This window comes from Dermacentor variabilis, chromosome 3, assembly GCF_050947875.1.
Source record: "Dermacentor variabilis isolate Ectoservices chromosome 3, ASM5094787v1, whole genome shotgun sequence".
NCBI lineage: Eukaryota > Metazoa > Arthropoda > Arachnida > Ixodida > Ixodidae > Dermacentor > Dermacentor variabilis.
In genome coordinates, this window is record NC_134570.1 from 47417607 (window position 1) to 47431497 (window position 13891).

Here is a 13891-nt window from a genome sequence, read left to right on the forward strand (position 1 = left end):
CTTCACTTGCGAGTGAGCGCTTGTGGCGTGTGTGTGTGTGTCTGTCCTCTATCCGTCCTCGTTTTCGCGCGCTGTTTTATTTCGAGAAGAAATAGTAATGGTCGTCAGCCAGCGGCCCAGAGCGCTCCATTCTCTAGCGAAAAGTCAGAAACTGATAACGATGGTGACTTGCTGGTAATTTTCTTCTAATTGTTCCTAGGCATCGTCCTGATTATTTTGTAGACTTTAGCTTTAAATTACTCCGTTCTGTGGCAAATCAACGGCCACAGTGTGAAAAGGGAGAACAATCACCGATCTTTTGAAACGGCATCAGAACTCTCAAAATAGTGCTTTGTCTAGAAAGCTTTGTTGCACCATAATGAGGCTCACTATTAGGTGATTCGGTGTGCCCTTAGTTGATCGACAAATGTAGGCCCATACGTCCCTCTTTGAATAAAATGGGGATGAGTCATTGAACTTAGCCCGTTGAAGAATTTTGCCGGAACAATTCATTGGTTATTTGGGTTGCTGATTATGTCGCGGAGACCACGGTAGCTGAGACTTCGAAAAAGCAAAGTTGTCGCTTAAGGAGACTAGGGACTCGCTAAATTTAACGGCTTACTCGCTAACAACACTGGTGGCGATGCCACCTCGGGATTCCCACATTAGCTCCCTGTGACGTCACCGATTTTGACCACGTCTGCTCGATCCTAGTTAGCGGCGCGATGAAAAACATGGATCGGATTGAATTCTAACAGAGACCAAAGGCTCTCGATGGTTTCTTTTTTTTCTTTTAGAACTTTCATCTCCTAAAAACGGCCCATACACGCGAAAATAGTTGTGAATGCGTGATGACGTCACTGCGACGAACCGGCGCCGCTGTTTTGCCGTTGATATTGTTTGCGTGCATGTATATATCCAACATTTTGCGCGACAGTTGGCGTCCACTCGAAGCTGTAGTAATATGTATGCCCAACTTGTTATCGTTGGTGTTTCCTTGTAAACTGTGGCAGACCACGCGCTCCCTACGAGTGCTGCTTGTTTGCCCGGTTTTCGACGTACTGCCAACGAGCCCCGTTTAACACCTAGCTAACAAAGTTACAAAAGGGATGAAAGAAAAGAAGAATCCCAGAAGTGAGACAAAAAGAAAAAAGAAAGCGGAAGAAGAAGAATGTTTGAGAGGAAGAGGGAAGTACGTGCCTATTTGGACGTTCACCGGAGAAGCCATTCAGTGGCATGCGTAGTAGTCATGGAGTCTGAGTCGTGCCCCTTTTCGCAGATTGTTATTGGTCCGATGAAACAGTCATTCTCAAACTTTTCTTGACTTTCTTTGAATGTTTGTCCCTGATTCAGTTGTGTACGAGCAATTGCGCTGGCTCCGTTGACTGTCTAGACAGGGCAGACAGATTGTTATTGGTCAGATGAAACAGTCATTGTTAGACTTTTCTTGACTTTCTTTGCGTGTTTGTCCCCGATTCAGTAGTGTACAAGCAACGGCACTGGTTCCGCTGACTGTCTAGACAGGGAGTTGCTACAGGAGGCCTTGACATTCTTTTTTGCGTTATAGGCAAGCAAGTCTGGCAAGACTTCGCGCTTCGGCCAACCAAGCATCCGTAGATAAGCATATAGCGGGAGCCTCGTCTGAGTAGTCGATAACTGCGGCACTGACGTGGCTCGATTCTGCGCACCATTTGAAAAGCAAGAAATGTTGCCTGCGCACGCGCAGTATCTGCATGCAGGTGCACTCAACCGATGTCGGAACGAGAACAAAAAGAAATACCTGAATTCACGTTAGATAACGGAGGTCTCCACAAGTTTCTCGCCCATACGCGGCGTTCCAAGATGCTTCCTATCTCGCTCTATAGGATATCTTGCTAAACAAGAAGAAAAGCAGTCGTTATACAGTCGGTCAATGCAAGGCTCTTTAAATTGTCACTAACATTTCTCCGCTGTTAACCACATACAGCTAATGAATTTTTTGTGCAAAATGCGTAATAAATGCGACATACTTAAGCTCGAGGCACCAAAACGCTTTCTTGTGTCTGAACAAATGAAAATGTATGGTGTTCCAGCTAACGTTAGCCAAGCTTTTCAACGAAAAATAAAAGTAGAGGTTAACAAACACGGTGCAAGATACGATTTTAAGACAAAAGGTATGGTACAAGGCTCAAACGACCGAACATCGTAAGTCTTGTATCTAGTACTGCTTCTTTTTTTTTCTTCCCTTTAGACAGCTTGGCTAACGTTAGCTGAAACACACAGTGGGAGGATAAAAATACACGCATAAAGCAATATGTGTAAATATAGCTGGACAAACCAGGACGTCATACATTTGCGTCTAGAAGTTTTCCACTGCTGTTACGCAGCGGTGAAAGGGACCGGTATGCACGCAACAAGCTCTTGTCGAATCGGCTTGTCGTGTCGAAATCTGCCTCCTGGGCTGATGGGCACGCGGGCGTTGGGCCAACTTGCGTCAACGCGCCTCTGGTGGGTTGACTTAACGTGGTAGCTTGGTGTTTTATTGATCAGTGTTGTTGCGTGCAGTGTGCGCGCGCCGAGGCGCCCTAACCGTGGGTTAACTCGAGCGATACGCTTAAGCGAAGCGAATGGGAACGTGGTCGGGTCGGTCTGGGTCAACTCGGGTACCACAGGCGGTACTGTAATGGCCGCTTAATCGCGTCAGGTTTGTGTCGGCAAGGATGTGTCTCTCTGCTTGGAGGAGCAACTGCGAGAAGCGCGTTTTGACTGATTTCAATGTCGAGCTGTCGGGTGTGGAATTGAAGCGCCAACGCGCAATTGATGCGGAGATTGTACGCGCTTCGCGTGGTTGCGCATCAAGAATGTATGCGTTAAAACGTCGCTAGCTTATTGAAAACTGTAAATGCTACTTCAGAAGACGTACAGAAATCTCTTTTTTCTTTCTCTTTTTTACGGTGCCGCGCCGTTCCTCCACTTCTTCCTACTCGACTACACACTTTCTCAACGCGAGTTCCTTGGTTACCATTGTATCCTTAAAGGGACACTAAAGGCAAATATTAAGTCAAGCTAAAGTGATAGAATAATGCTCGAGAATGCCTAAGACGAACAGAGTCGAGAAATTGGGGTAAATGCGGGACAAGATTAGAGACGATCCCCCGGGACATTCAAGTACTTGCCCCATGGCGAAAGAACTCTTCAGTTAAATTCTGTCACTGTACTCGCGGACAACTTTTTTTGGCTTTATAAAGCGAAGATTAAGCTACGGGGGCGGAGCTTTTGCGCGTGACTGTATTCGTGCGCAATGTAGTCTCCGGGCGCGCTCGGCACCGGTTTCGCCAACCTCGCACAACCTCTCTAGTCGAGGCAGATACAATTCACTCGGCGTGAACCAATGTTCATTCGCGTACGACGTGTACCCAGTTCTCGACAGCCAGCACAGCAGCCTGCGTCGGAGCTCCGAAGCAGCCGTATGGCGACGCGCCACCGACGCTGCCGTCGGTAGAGCTGGCGCAGCAGTCAGCTCGCTCGCTCGTTTGTACCCCCTATTGACCCCCTATTGTGAACATTGTTTTTGTAGGTCTTTGTTTTTTTTTTGTTTTTTGTCGTTTCCTTACTTTTCTTCCACCAATCCTTTAATCGCCTCTTACTCATCTCTATTGCGGACATGTTTACTTCCCCCCTGCTCTCGCTGAACCCAAGGGCTTGGTTTCCGCGCAGACGCTGGAAAAACTTTTTTTGTGTGCGTCAACAGTCTTCAGTTGCTAAAGTTAGCCAACAGCCTGAGGGGTGTTGATTGGCGGGACAGCAAGCGACTAACGCTCACCAGAAGACACGGGAGTCAATTTGCGTTGGATGAATGTGCAAAACGTGCGACGGTCTCGGGTGTGCGAAAACTCGAAAGAGCGAACTAAAAGTACAGTAAAATACCAACATTTGACTGGTGAATGTTACGTATTGTTTCAAATTAGGTGCTGTAAAAAAAACTAAATAGTATTGTTTCCTATTTTCCTCGTAAGAAAACGTGAGAAAAACTGCGGGACTACTTCCAGCAGCGTTGAAAGAGGCGCGCTTAGTTTCCGTAGCCTTCGCTTCGTAGCCAAGAAAAGTTGTCCGCGAGTATAGGACTCAACCACTCGTTTCGAAAAGAAAACATTGCGTTGTATTATAAGACGAAATAAAATTGCACTTATCCGGTTCTATTTCATTTTTAGAAAAAAAAACTCATTGAAATTACCCTTGACAACACATGCTTGACGACGACGCGCGCAGTGCTGCGCTGGTTTTACTGGCTCGCGAAACTCGCACAAACTGCAAGTAGCAGAGAATTGAACTTCCATGTGATGTCGCGGGACACCAAACGTTCTACGCCACTTGACCAAAAAAAGCAGCTGCAGCGGCGAATCCACCGCTCTGTATGGATGGGCAGATGTTATGAGCGTCCCCTTTGGAACGGGGCGGTGGGTTGCGCCACCAAGCTCTTGCTATTAAACTGCCTAATGTCCTACGTAGGTTAAAAAAAAGAAGAAAAAAAAAGAAATCTCACGACAAATTCCCATAACCAAACTTTCTGACCCCCTATTGTGAACATTGTTTTTGTAGGTCTTTTTTTTTTTTGTCTTTTCCTTACTTTTCTTCCACCAATCCTTTAATCGCTTCTTACTCATCTCTATTGCGGACATGTTTACTTCCCCCCTGCTCTCGCTGAACCCAAGGGCTTCAAGGACGCCAGCGTTGCCTAAATCGACCGCTGGGCAGACATCTTCACATTCTAATAAAACATGCTCCATCGTTTCCTTAGCTTTACCGCAGCAAGCACATGCTTCTTCTTCGTTCTTATATCTTTCTTCATAAGTGTGTGTTCTAAGGCATCCTGATCTCGCTTCGAAAAGTAATGAGCTTCCCTATGAGTTATTATAAATTGTCCATTTCATGATTTCGTTTTTTCCTCTTAGGTAGTCACTCATGGCAGGTTTCTTTTCATTGCCGTCACCCATGAGATTATTTCAGCCTCTCTGATTTTCTGCTTGACGTCCTTTGTTGCTGTGTTGCTCACCCTACGGGCCGCATACTTGCTGGTAAGCTTCCAATTTATTTTCCTCCACTGTGAATCAATGTTTTTTCCTGTACAAATGCCTCAACACTCTCCCAGTCCATTTACTTTCTTCCATATTTCTCAGTCGTTCTTCATAATCAATTTTACTGTCAGCTTCCGTCACTTCAAAACTTGTCCAGCCCATATCACCCTGCACAGCTTCATTTGTAGTCTTCCCGTGAGCGCCCAGTGCAAGGCGTCCCACTGACCTTCGGTTGCCATCGAGTCCTGATTGTACCACTGATTTAAAGCAAGCAACCGCATTTCCAAAAGTAAGTCCTGCAACCGTTACACCTTTCCACATACCCCGGAGCAACTCGTACCTATTGTATCCCCATAGCGCCCTGTGCTTCCATTACGGCTGCATTTCTCTTCCCATTTACTGTTATGGTTTTTTCCTGTGTTTCCATATATCTATTGCCTTCGTTTATCCATATACCAAGGTATTCCTATTCTGTTACGTACCCGAGGTATTTCTTGGCCCTGTGTCTCCACTGTCTGTCCACTGTTTTCATTGAATACCATAACACCTGATTTTCGAACACTAAATTTCAAACCTAAATTCTCGCCTTCTTGTCCACAGATATTAGCCAGACGTTGCAAATCACTTTGTTTTTTAATTAGCAACACAATGTAGTCCGCATAAAATAAACCTGGGAGCTGCTGCTCTACTACTGTGCCCACCTGTTTGTATGAGAGATTAAACCCGATATTACTTCCTTCAAGCGCCCTCTCCATCCTCACCATGTACATCATGAAGAGCAGTGGGGATAAAGGGCACGCCTGCCTCATTCCCTTGGTGATATCAACTTTCTCCTCGCTCCTCATCCCTTTCCATTCAATGGAAGCGGTATTTTCTAGGTAAATCTCTCTCAAAAGCTGTAGACAGTCGTCGCCTAAGCCTTCCCCTTGCAGAATATCCCACACAATGTTAGTATCTACGTTGTCATACCCCCCCCCCCCCATGTAATGTTTAAAAAGGCCGCATGTAACGGTCTGCTTTCTACTCTTGATATTTGAATACACTGAGTAAGAACAAATAAGCTATCATCCAAATGCCTGCCTATTCTGAAGCCATTCTGAAGTTCTCCCAAAATATCATTATTCTCTGCCCATGCTTGCAGCTTTGATTTGATTGGCGAACATTGTTAAACTGCGCGAACAAACGGACCACAGAGACAGCATGGGACCAGGACGGGCGCAGTCCTTGTCCCATGCTGTGTCGAGGGTGTACTTATACGTGGTCTTTGTAGAATAAACATTAGTTGCAAGTCTGTGCCCGTCCTTGTCCCATGCTGTCTCTGTGGTCCGTTTATTCGCGCAGTTTAACAATGTTCGCTAATATGTACCAACTAGCCCAACAACAAGTTCTTCTAAACTACATTTGATTTGATTGCCTGCATTGCTAACCTGTATATTAGCGATGTAATGGTCAACGGTCTATGCGAGTGAATTCTTTCTCCCCCTTACCTTTATAAACTAAATTCACTCTACTTTGTCGCCAACTGCCTGGTATTTGTCTGTCTTTTAAAAGTTTTTCCACTGCTTTCACCATAGCTTCCTTACTTTTTGTTCCTAGTTCATTAATCAGCCTAGCGGGAACCTCATCTATTCCTGTGGCTGTGCGCTTAGGAATTTTTTCTTCGGCTTTCTTCCAGTTGAAATTTGCCAGCGCCAGCTCCTTTTCCGCCTGGTTGTTCTCTTTCATGCTCTTTTTTTTTTTTTCTTCAAATACAACCTCGTCGTTGCCTTGGAAAGATTCGGCTGTTATTTTTCAAATGTAATTTAAATGCCGCTCTGTCTGGGCTCGGTACCGCCGTCTGTCGGGCGCTGTTTTATTCACCAACGGCAGCAAAGGATGTTGATGGCGTATGCAACGTTACCACTCCCCCCACCGGTTGGGTGGCGGGAGACTTGAATTCCGAAAAAGGTATTCGGACCCTTCAGATGCAGTTTTCTCGTAAAGTAAGTCCATCATTGGCACGAAACAAGCGTTGCGAGGTTTCTGGAATGATATTTGATCAGGCCACGTGGACTTAGTATTTGCCTTTAGTGTCCCTTTAAAGTGTTATCCTGACTTCGCGCTCTTTTACCGCCATGCTAATTCAATAACTACGCTCACATGTGCACCCCTCAGGCCTGTTGCGCGCGTTGCTGGTGTCCATATAGCACTTTCTAACTAGTGCTGACGTTGGTTTACCTAAGAGGCATCAGAGTGATAACCAATGAACTCGCATTGAAAACAAAAAGCCAGTAAACGAGCTAACTAGAAAAACAAAACAAGAACAAAAAAAGAACACTGGTTTAAGGATGCAGGACACGTCACTGCGTCCTTTAAGCTGGTTGTCCTGCGTTCAAGCTGTTTCTTCGTCACGATAGGGGGACCACGCAGGACATGCCCTCGTGCTTCAATGGAAAATTCTGCAGGTCGTTTGCTTTGCCCTTACCCGAGCCTGTTGAAAGCATGTATCCTCATTTACTGCGTCTAGCCGCGCCCTCAATTGAGCGTAACCTCCCCCGCCATCCCCTTTTCCTTTTTATTTATTATTTTCGATATGTTACTGAAGCTCCGACCCCTTCACTCTTGTACCTTGGACTTGCCTTATCTCTGTCGCAGGCAGCATTGCTGGTTGCTGCTACAACCTCCCCCCCCCCGTTCTCTCTCTCTCTCTCTGTCGCTCTATCCTCTTTTTTTCACTCTTTTGTTAATTGATCTTGCTACCGAGGGAAGCGATTTCACCCATGAGTGTTTACTTGTATGACCGTTATCGTGTGATCCTTGTCGGGTACATCACGGTGGCCGCATCGCGGTTGGAGAGGTAACTGATCGCTGCTCTCTCCTGTGAGAACGCGCTCTGCCGAAACAACCAAGGACGCCGTCGACCTTGAGTGATCGTGTAATGACTGACTGACTAGGCGTGCGCGACGAGAGCTGGCGGTGACGTCAAAAGTGACGTGTGCCTTGTAAGATAAGAGTCAACGCCGCGGCACGGAGTGCGACCGTTCGTGCGGCAGCCCTCTTCTTTTCTTTTTCTTTTTTCCTTCCTCTCTCGACTCGGTGAGCAGCTCAGTAGCGCGTGCTTGGCATGGTGGTGGACCAGCGGTTAGTTCTAAACTTAGCCGGTGCGAGCTCTTCGAGGAAGCGCACTCGCCGGCGCCACCTCCGGTTGCCGCTCCACTCTTTTCCTCGACGCGTATGAATGGGACACACTCAGGTCGTCCGGTCGATGGCGACACAAGCGGGCTTCCAAGCGAGCGCTGCTGTGGCCGTGCGTATGCGAGAGGGTTGTTGCGTAGTGTGTGTGTTGTGTTAACGTGTATAGGAAGCCGTGTCTCGCGTGCCCGCGGTCACGTTGGCCAAGACTCGCGGCTGCCTTCTGAGTGCTTGCGTATATAGCGGCTCGTTGCTCAGGATCAGCGACCGACGTATATGTGGGCTCTTCGCGAGCACCTACACGTGGAAGCGTCCTTTGGTTGTCCTTTTTACGGCATCTGTACGCGTTGCTTTCCGTCAGCGCTTTTAGGGCGAATAACTTTCAAAGTAAATAAGGTATCCGCTTTATTTTTCGGGAGGGGGGGGGCGGGGTACATGTGTGGTGTTGCGACGCCGGTTACTTGAAGCTCGACCGGCGTTACTTTTGGGTAGCGTATCCCACCGCTGCCGACTAGTTCTTGCGACGCCAGTTACTTGAAGCTCGACCAGCGTTACTTTTAGGTAGCGTATCCCACCGGTGCCGACCAGTTGTTGCGATGCCGGTTACTTGAAGCTCGACCGGCGTTACTTTTGGGTTGCGTATCCCACCGCTGCCGACCAGTTGTTGCGACGCCGGTTACTTGAAGCTCGACCGGCGTTACTTTTGGGTAGCGTATCCCACCGCTGCCGACTAGTTGTTGCGACGCCAGTTACTTGAAGCTCGACCAGCGTTACATTTAGGTAGCGTATCCCACCGGTGCCGACCAGTTGTTGCGACGCCGGTTACTTGAAGCTCGACCGGCGTTACTTTTGGGTTGCGTATCCCACCGCTGCCGACTAGTTGTTGCGACGCCGGTTACTTGAAGCTCGACCGGCGTTACTTTTGGGTAGCGTATCCCACCGCTGCCGACTAGTTGTTGCGACGCCAGTTACTTGAAGCTCGACCAGCGTTACTTTTAGGTAGCGTATCCCACCGGTGCCGACCAGTTGTTGCGACGCCGGTTACTTGAAGCTCGACCGGCGTTACTTTTGGGTAGCGTATCCCACCGCTGCCGACTAGTTGTTGCGACGCCAGTTACTTGAAGCTCGACCAGCGTTACTTTTAGGTAGCGTATCCCACCGGTGCCGACCAGTTGTTGCGATGCCGGTTACTTGAAGCTCGACCGGCGTTACTTTTGGGTTGCGTATCCCACCGCTGCCGACTAGTTGTTGCGACGCCTGTTTCTCGAAGCTCGACCGGCGTTACTTTTGGGTAGCGTATCCCACCTCTGCCGACTAGTTGTTGCGACGCCAGTTACTTGAAGCTCGACCAGCGTTACGTTTAGGTAGCGTATCCCACCGGTGCCGACCAGTTGTTGCGACGCCGGTTAAGGCTCAACCAGACGTACGCGTTCCAATGCGTCCGCACACGCCGCGCTGACTCGACGTCGCGTGGCGCCCGACGGAGGAAGAGGGCGCGCACCCAAACGATGCACGAGTTGCCGCGCGTAGCCGCGCGTCTCGTCGCGGCGGCGCAGTGTTGCTAGCTTGCCATGTTCAAGGCAGTCTAGCCTTCGCTTAACGGCCTCGTTAAGCAATGTGTTACATATTAGACAGTTTTAGTTTAGCGTCAGCAACTACAGCGTACGCTATACGCTATAATATAGCGTACGCTAAGCAGCGCACGTTTTCTACAATTTTAGTTGACCGGCGATATCTTCGAATCTCAGAGGCCATATGCCGTTGTTGCGGCTATTTCGCGCCATTAACGACAGGTGGCGTTGACATCTCGAACGTTTCTTTCGTTAGGCTTCGACTCGTTCGAAACGAGAAGCGATCTCGAAAACACCACGAGGTTATCCATAATACTCTGTCGTCGAAGCGGCCTGAGACTAAGCGAAAGCCGTTTACACAGTCATTTGCTACGAACGAAGTGCATTTTACAAAAGCAACGCCAAATTCAATTCGAAGCGGGCAGCCGGGACCGCCGCCATGTTTCCCGCAAGCTTGCCTGAACGTCGCGCGAAGAGTCGTTCCGGAAGTGACGTTGGCTTGGCGTGGTCATGTGAGGTGTGTCATGCTACTGACGCGAGCGGCAGCTTCCGGCGCGGGCGCAAAAATTCTAGCGGTTGTAGGTCTCCACGCCGCCGCGCGCCGACACGCGAAACAGCCTCCGCGCCTGACGCCGTACGCGCCCAGGCGTGGTGCGGCGCGTGCGGGCGCATTGGAACGCGTACGTCTGGTTGAGCCTTTACTTGAAGCTCGACCGGCGTTACTTTTGGGTAGCGTACCCCACCGCTGCCGACTAGTTGTTGCGACGCCAGTTACTTGAAGCTCGACCAGCGTTACTTTTAGGTAGCGTATCCCACCGGTGCCGACCAGTTGTTGCGATGCCGGTTACTTGAAGCTCGACCGGCGTTACTTTTGGGTTGCGTATCCCACCGCTGCCGACTAGTTGTTGCGATGCCTGTTTCTCGAAGCTCGACCGGCGTTACTTTTGGGTAGCGTGGCGTAGTCGGCGGGCTGCAGGCGTACCAGGCAAGGACGAGACGATTTCTAGTGCGAAACTTGCATGGTTTTTTCAATGGTTGGTGAAAGATAAGAAGAGTATGAAGTGGGGGAAGTGCCTTGCGGGGCCCTTTAAATAGGCCCACAAAAATCGTAGGCGGGATCTTGCTCACGTCAACATCACGTGACCAGCACCGAGTCTGGTTGTGGATGGGCGGTGGATCCCTCCCCCCCCCTCCGGTGAGCTTGCACGGGCCCGCCTCCGCAGGTATCAACCCGCAGTGTCTGGTCGGGGAGAAGGGTTGAAATCCGGGCCAGTTGGTACATAGTTGAAGGGAAAAACCAGTCACAAAACGAAGTACAAGAAGCGAGATTCACACCACAACGACTGTTCACACCAAAGTCGTGGTGTGAACCGCTCTTCTTGTCCTTTGTGTATTGTGACTGGTTTTTTCCTTCAACTGGTCGGGGAATAGGCGGCGGATTCCTTCTCCCCAGTGAGCTTGTACGAGCCCGCCTCCGCAGGTGGCAACCCGCAGGTCCGGGATCGTAGGCGCTTATTCTTTCTTCTAGGCGACGTTGGTTCGCGGGAAGCGTTCTCCCCTAGAGTTGGGCAGTTCTTGAAAAGGGTTCTTCTAAAGTCGCACACACACAAAGGGGCCTGTAAGCGCTGCGGGACGCCAGCCAGATCGGCAACGTACCCCTCGAGACAACCATAGCAAATTAGGAAACCATCCTTCGTTTCGCTTAGGCATGCAAACTCACGAATGGGCCTGTAACTACTGCGGGGCACCTGCCAGACCGATAACCACTCGAGACAACCACAATTAGGAATCCATCCTCCGTTCCGGTTGAGCAGGGTCCCCCGAGCATCCTTTCTTATTTTTTTTTTTTCGGGGTAGCGCACGCTGTTAGCCGCACGATCGAAGAAATACTAGAAGGGGCTGTTCGTCATGGTGCCGTTTACTTCGTATTTGCTCAAATCTAGTGAACGGTTTTCTCGCTTTCCATCTCTCTGTGGAGTTTCTCGGTATATGTATAACAGTGTGCGAGGGATAAATGGCTTTGAAAAAGCGCGGCGTGGCTGTGCGCTCGGTTCCTGACTTCGCGAAATTCAAGAAACGTTCCATGTGTTAATCGTCAGGTGCCCGGCAAAGAACACTAATTGATCAAAATTAATCTGGAGTCCCTGTAGCTATCATGGATACGAGGTCGCACTGTAAGATCACGGGTGGTTATACTTAAAAATTCGTTAAATAGAGCCATGGTTCGTTACGATTCGTTTTTTTTTTTTCGAATAGCGGTTGTGATCGACAATAGGTCACACGCTGTATAATCGGCGACTGCGTAACAATGCAGCGGCAGACGGACTATTGTTCAGCTCAAAGAGAACGCGTACATATGTGGTACCAGCTAATTGCACTCGCCCATTTCTGTAGCGAACTTCTTTCAATATCAGCGTCAGTGGCGTAGCAACAGGGGGGGGGGCCGGGGGGCCGTGGGCCCCGGGTGCAAGGGGTCAGTGGGGGGGGTGTCATATACGTCTTGCCACACCCGTCTTTCCGCCGGCTACACCCGCGGCGGGGGGGGGGGGGGCAGGGGGTGACAGAAGGCCTATGGGCCCCGGGTGCTAGACGACCTAGCTACGCCACTGATCAGCGTCTCTCCGGGAAACTTTGTTTTGGAGTGTTGTGCGATACAGAGGGCAAATATGCGGGATGCATTGTTCTTGTGGGGCCTGTACTGAATTCTTAGGTTGTCAGCTAGTACAGCCACCTAGCTTACCCGTTGCCCGCGCATATCATCTCGTTAGAAATAATCGTTCCAGAGTGACCCGTCCGCACGTGTTGCACGAGCAACGGTGCTCAGAAATGCAGACCCAACGCACGTATTTGGAATCTTATCTGAGGCGAAGCTTTCGTGGAGCGGCTGATTGTTGTGAAACTGTTCATTCTCGGCAACGAGTTTGACCGCATGGCGATTACGTGCCTGTCCGACAAAACGGCGAGACGCGGAGCACCTTATTATTAGCAGGGACGAATTCAAATAGGCTGGAGCGTGGTGGCCACATGCTTGTGTATCTGTTTCTTCTCCCGTTTGTTGCACTGTTTTCGCTCTTGTAGCCATCGCCCCCCGTTTCAAGGTAGAATTCAATCATAATCGTCGTCGACGTAGCCAGTGGATAAGGAGGAGGCCTTTCTTCTGGGTCTCTTTTTCTGATTGGCTGACGGTACCCGCAGATTTCACGGCACCACTGCCGGGCAGTGGCTCCGCTGCGAGTCGAGTGTAGGCATCCAGATAGAAGTGTAAACGAATCTATTCTGCGCGTAATAGGTAAGGCAAATGGATTGCACATTTCTCTTTTTTTTTTTTCGGTAACGCGTACCAGGTCGATTTTCATGTACTTCATGTCACAAATGTCATTCGTTCTCAGTTGCGCATTCCTCGCGATACAGAATACTCTTGTTTCAAATGTTTTCATTTTGATGCATTGTTGCCAGTGCTTTCCACTGATTTTATAATTGAAAGTTCTGTCGACAGGCAATGTAGCAATTATTAAAGTGATGTAGGGTGAGATGTTTGGGGAGTGGGGGGAAGGGGGTTGACACTCTGTCAGGCAATAATTGCCTTTATGTCTGCCTCCTAGGCAACCGTTTTCTCATGCCTAAATAAAATACTTTGACTCGGAAGTAGTAACGCTGACCCGGGCGCGTCGACCGTGTTCGCGCGGGCTCCGCTGCCGCAGCGGCGGCCTTTCCTGCAACGCACGGCTACTTCTCGGGAAGCTTCGCCGCGTCGCGCGATATCACCCGCCCACTTTGCGCACGGCGCCGCAAGCGCTCGTTCGATGCTGCCGCCAGCGCGTCGGCGACGTGGAAGTTCCGGCGCGCCGCGTTCGCTTTTTTGTTTGTTTTGCCAACTGTCGGATTTCGGCGCGCCCTGCGGCAGAGCTTAGCGGTTTAGCGCGTGTGTACGCCGATACGGGGCCGCGTCGATGATTCGATAAAGAAAACGAAGTCGAGTAAGTAAGTAAACAGACGAACGAGCTAGCGAAGAAAACCGGCAGGCTCCCGCCTTGTTGCTTCATGCTTGAAGCGATTTGGGGGCTCGGCGGATCGTAGGCCGGCCTTGATCGTTATTAAGTCGTTGATGGAGAGGGT

General features: G+C 49.6%; 1 protein-coding gene across 6 annotated transcripts in view; it reads left to right on the forward strand.

Moving 5' to 3' along the window:
* Pisd (phosphatidylserine decarboxylase) overlaps positions 1-13891 on the forward strand; it is a 51138-nt gene that overhangs the window by 13489 nt on the left and 23758 nt on the right. The window contains exon 1 of one of the 6 annotated variants that reach the window (XM_075684951.1): positions 8208-8319. The exons of 2 other annotated variants lie outside the window; for them this stretch is intronic. The gene's annotated coding sequence lies outside the window, so the exon portion shown is untranslated. Of the gene's footprint in view, positions 1-8207; positions 8320-12984; positions 13065-13614; positions 13757-13891 lie in introns of those variants that run through there. 3 more of the 6 variants (XM_075684952.1, XM_075684948.1, XM_075684950.1) reach the window with 3 other exon arrangements.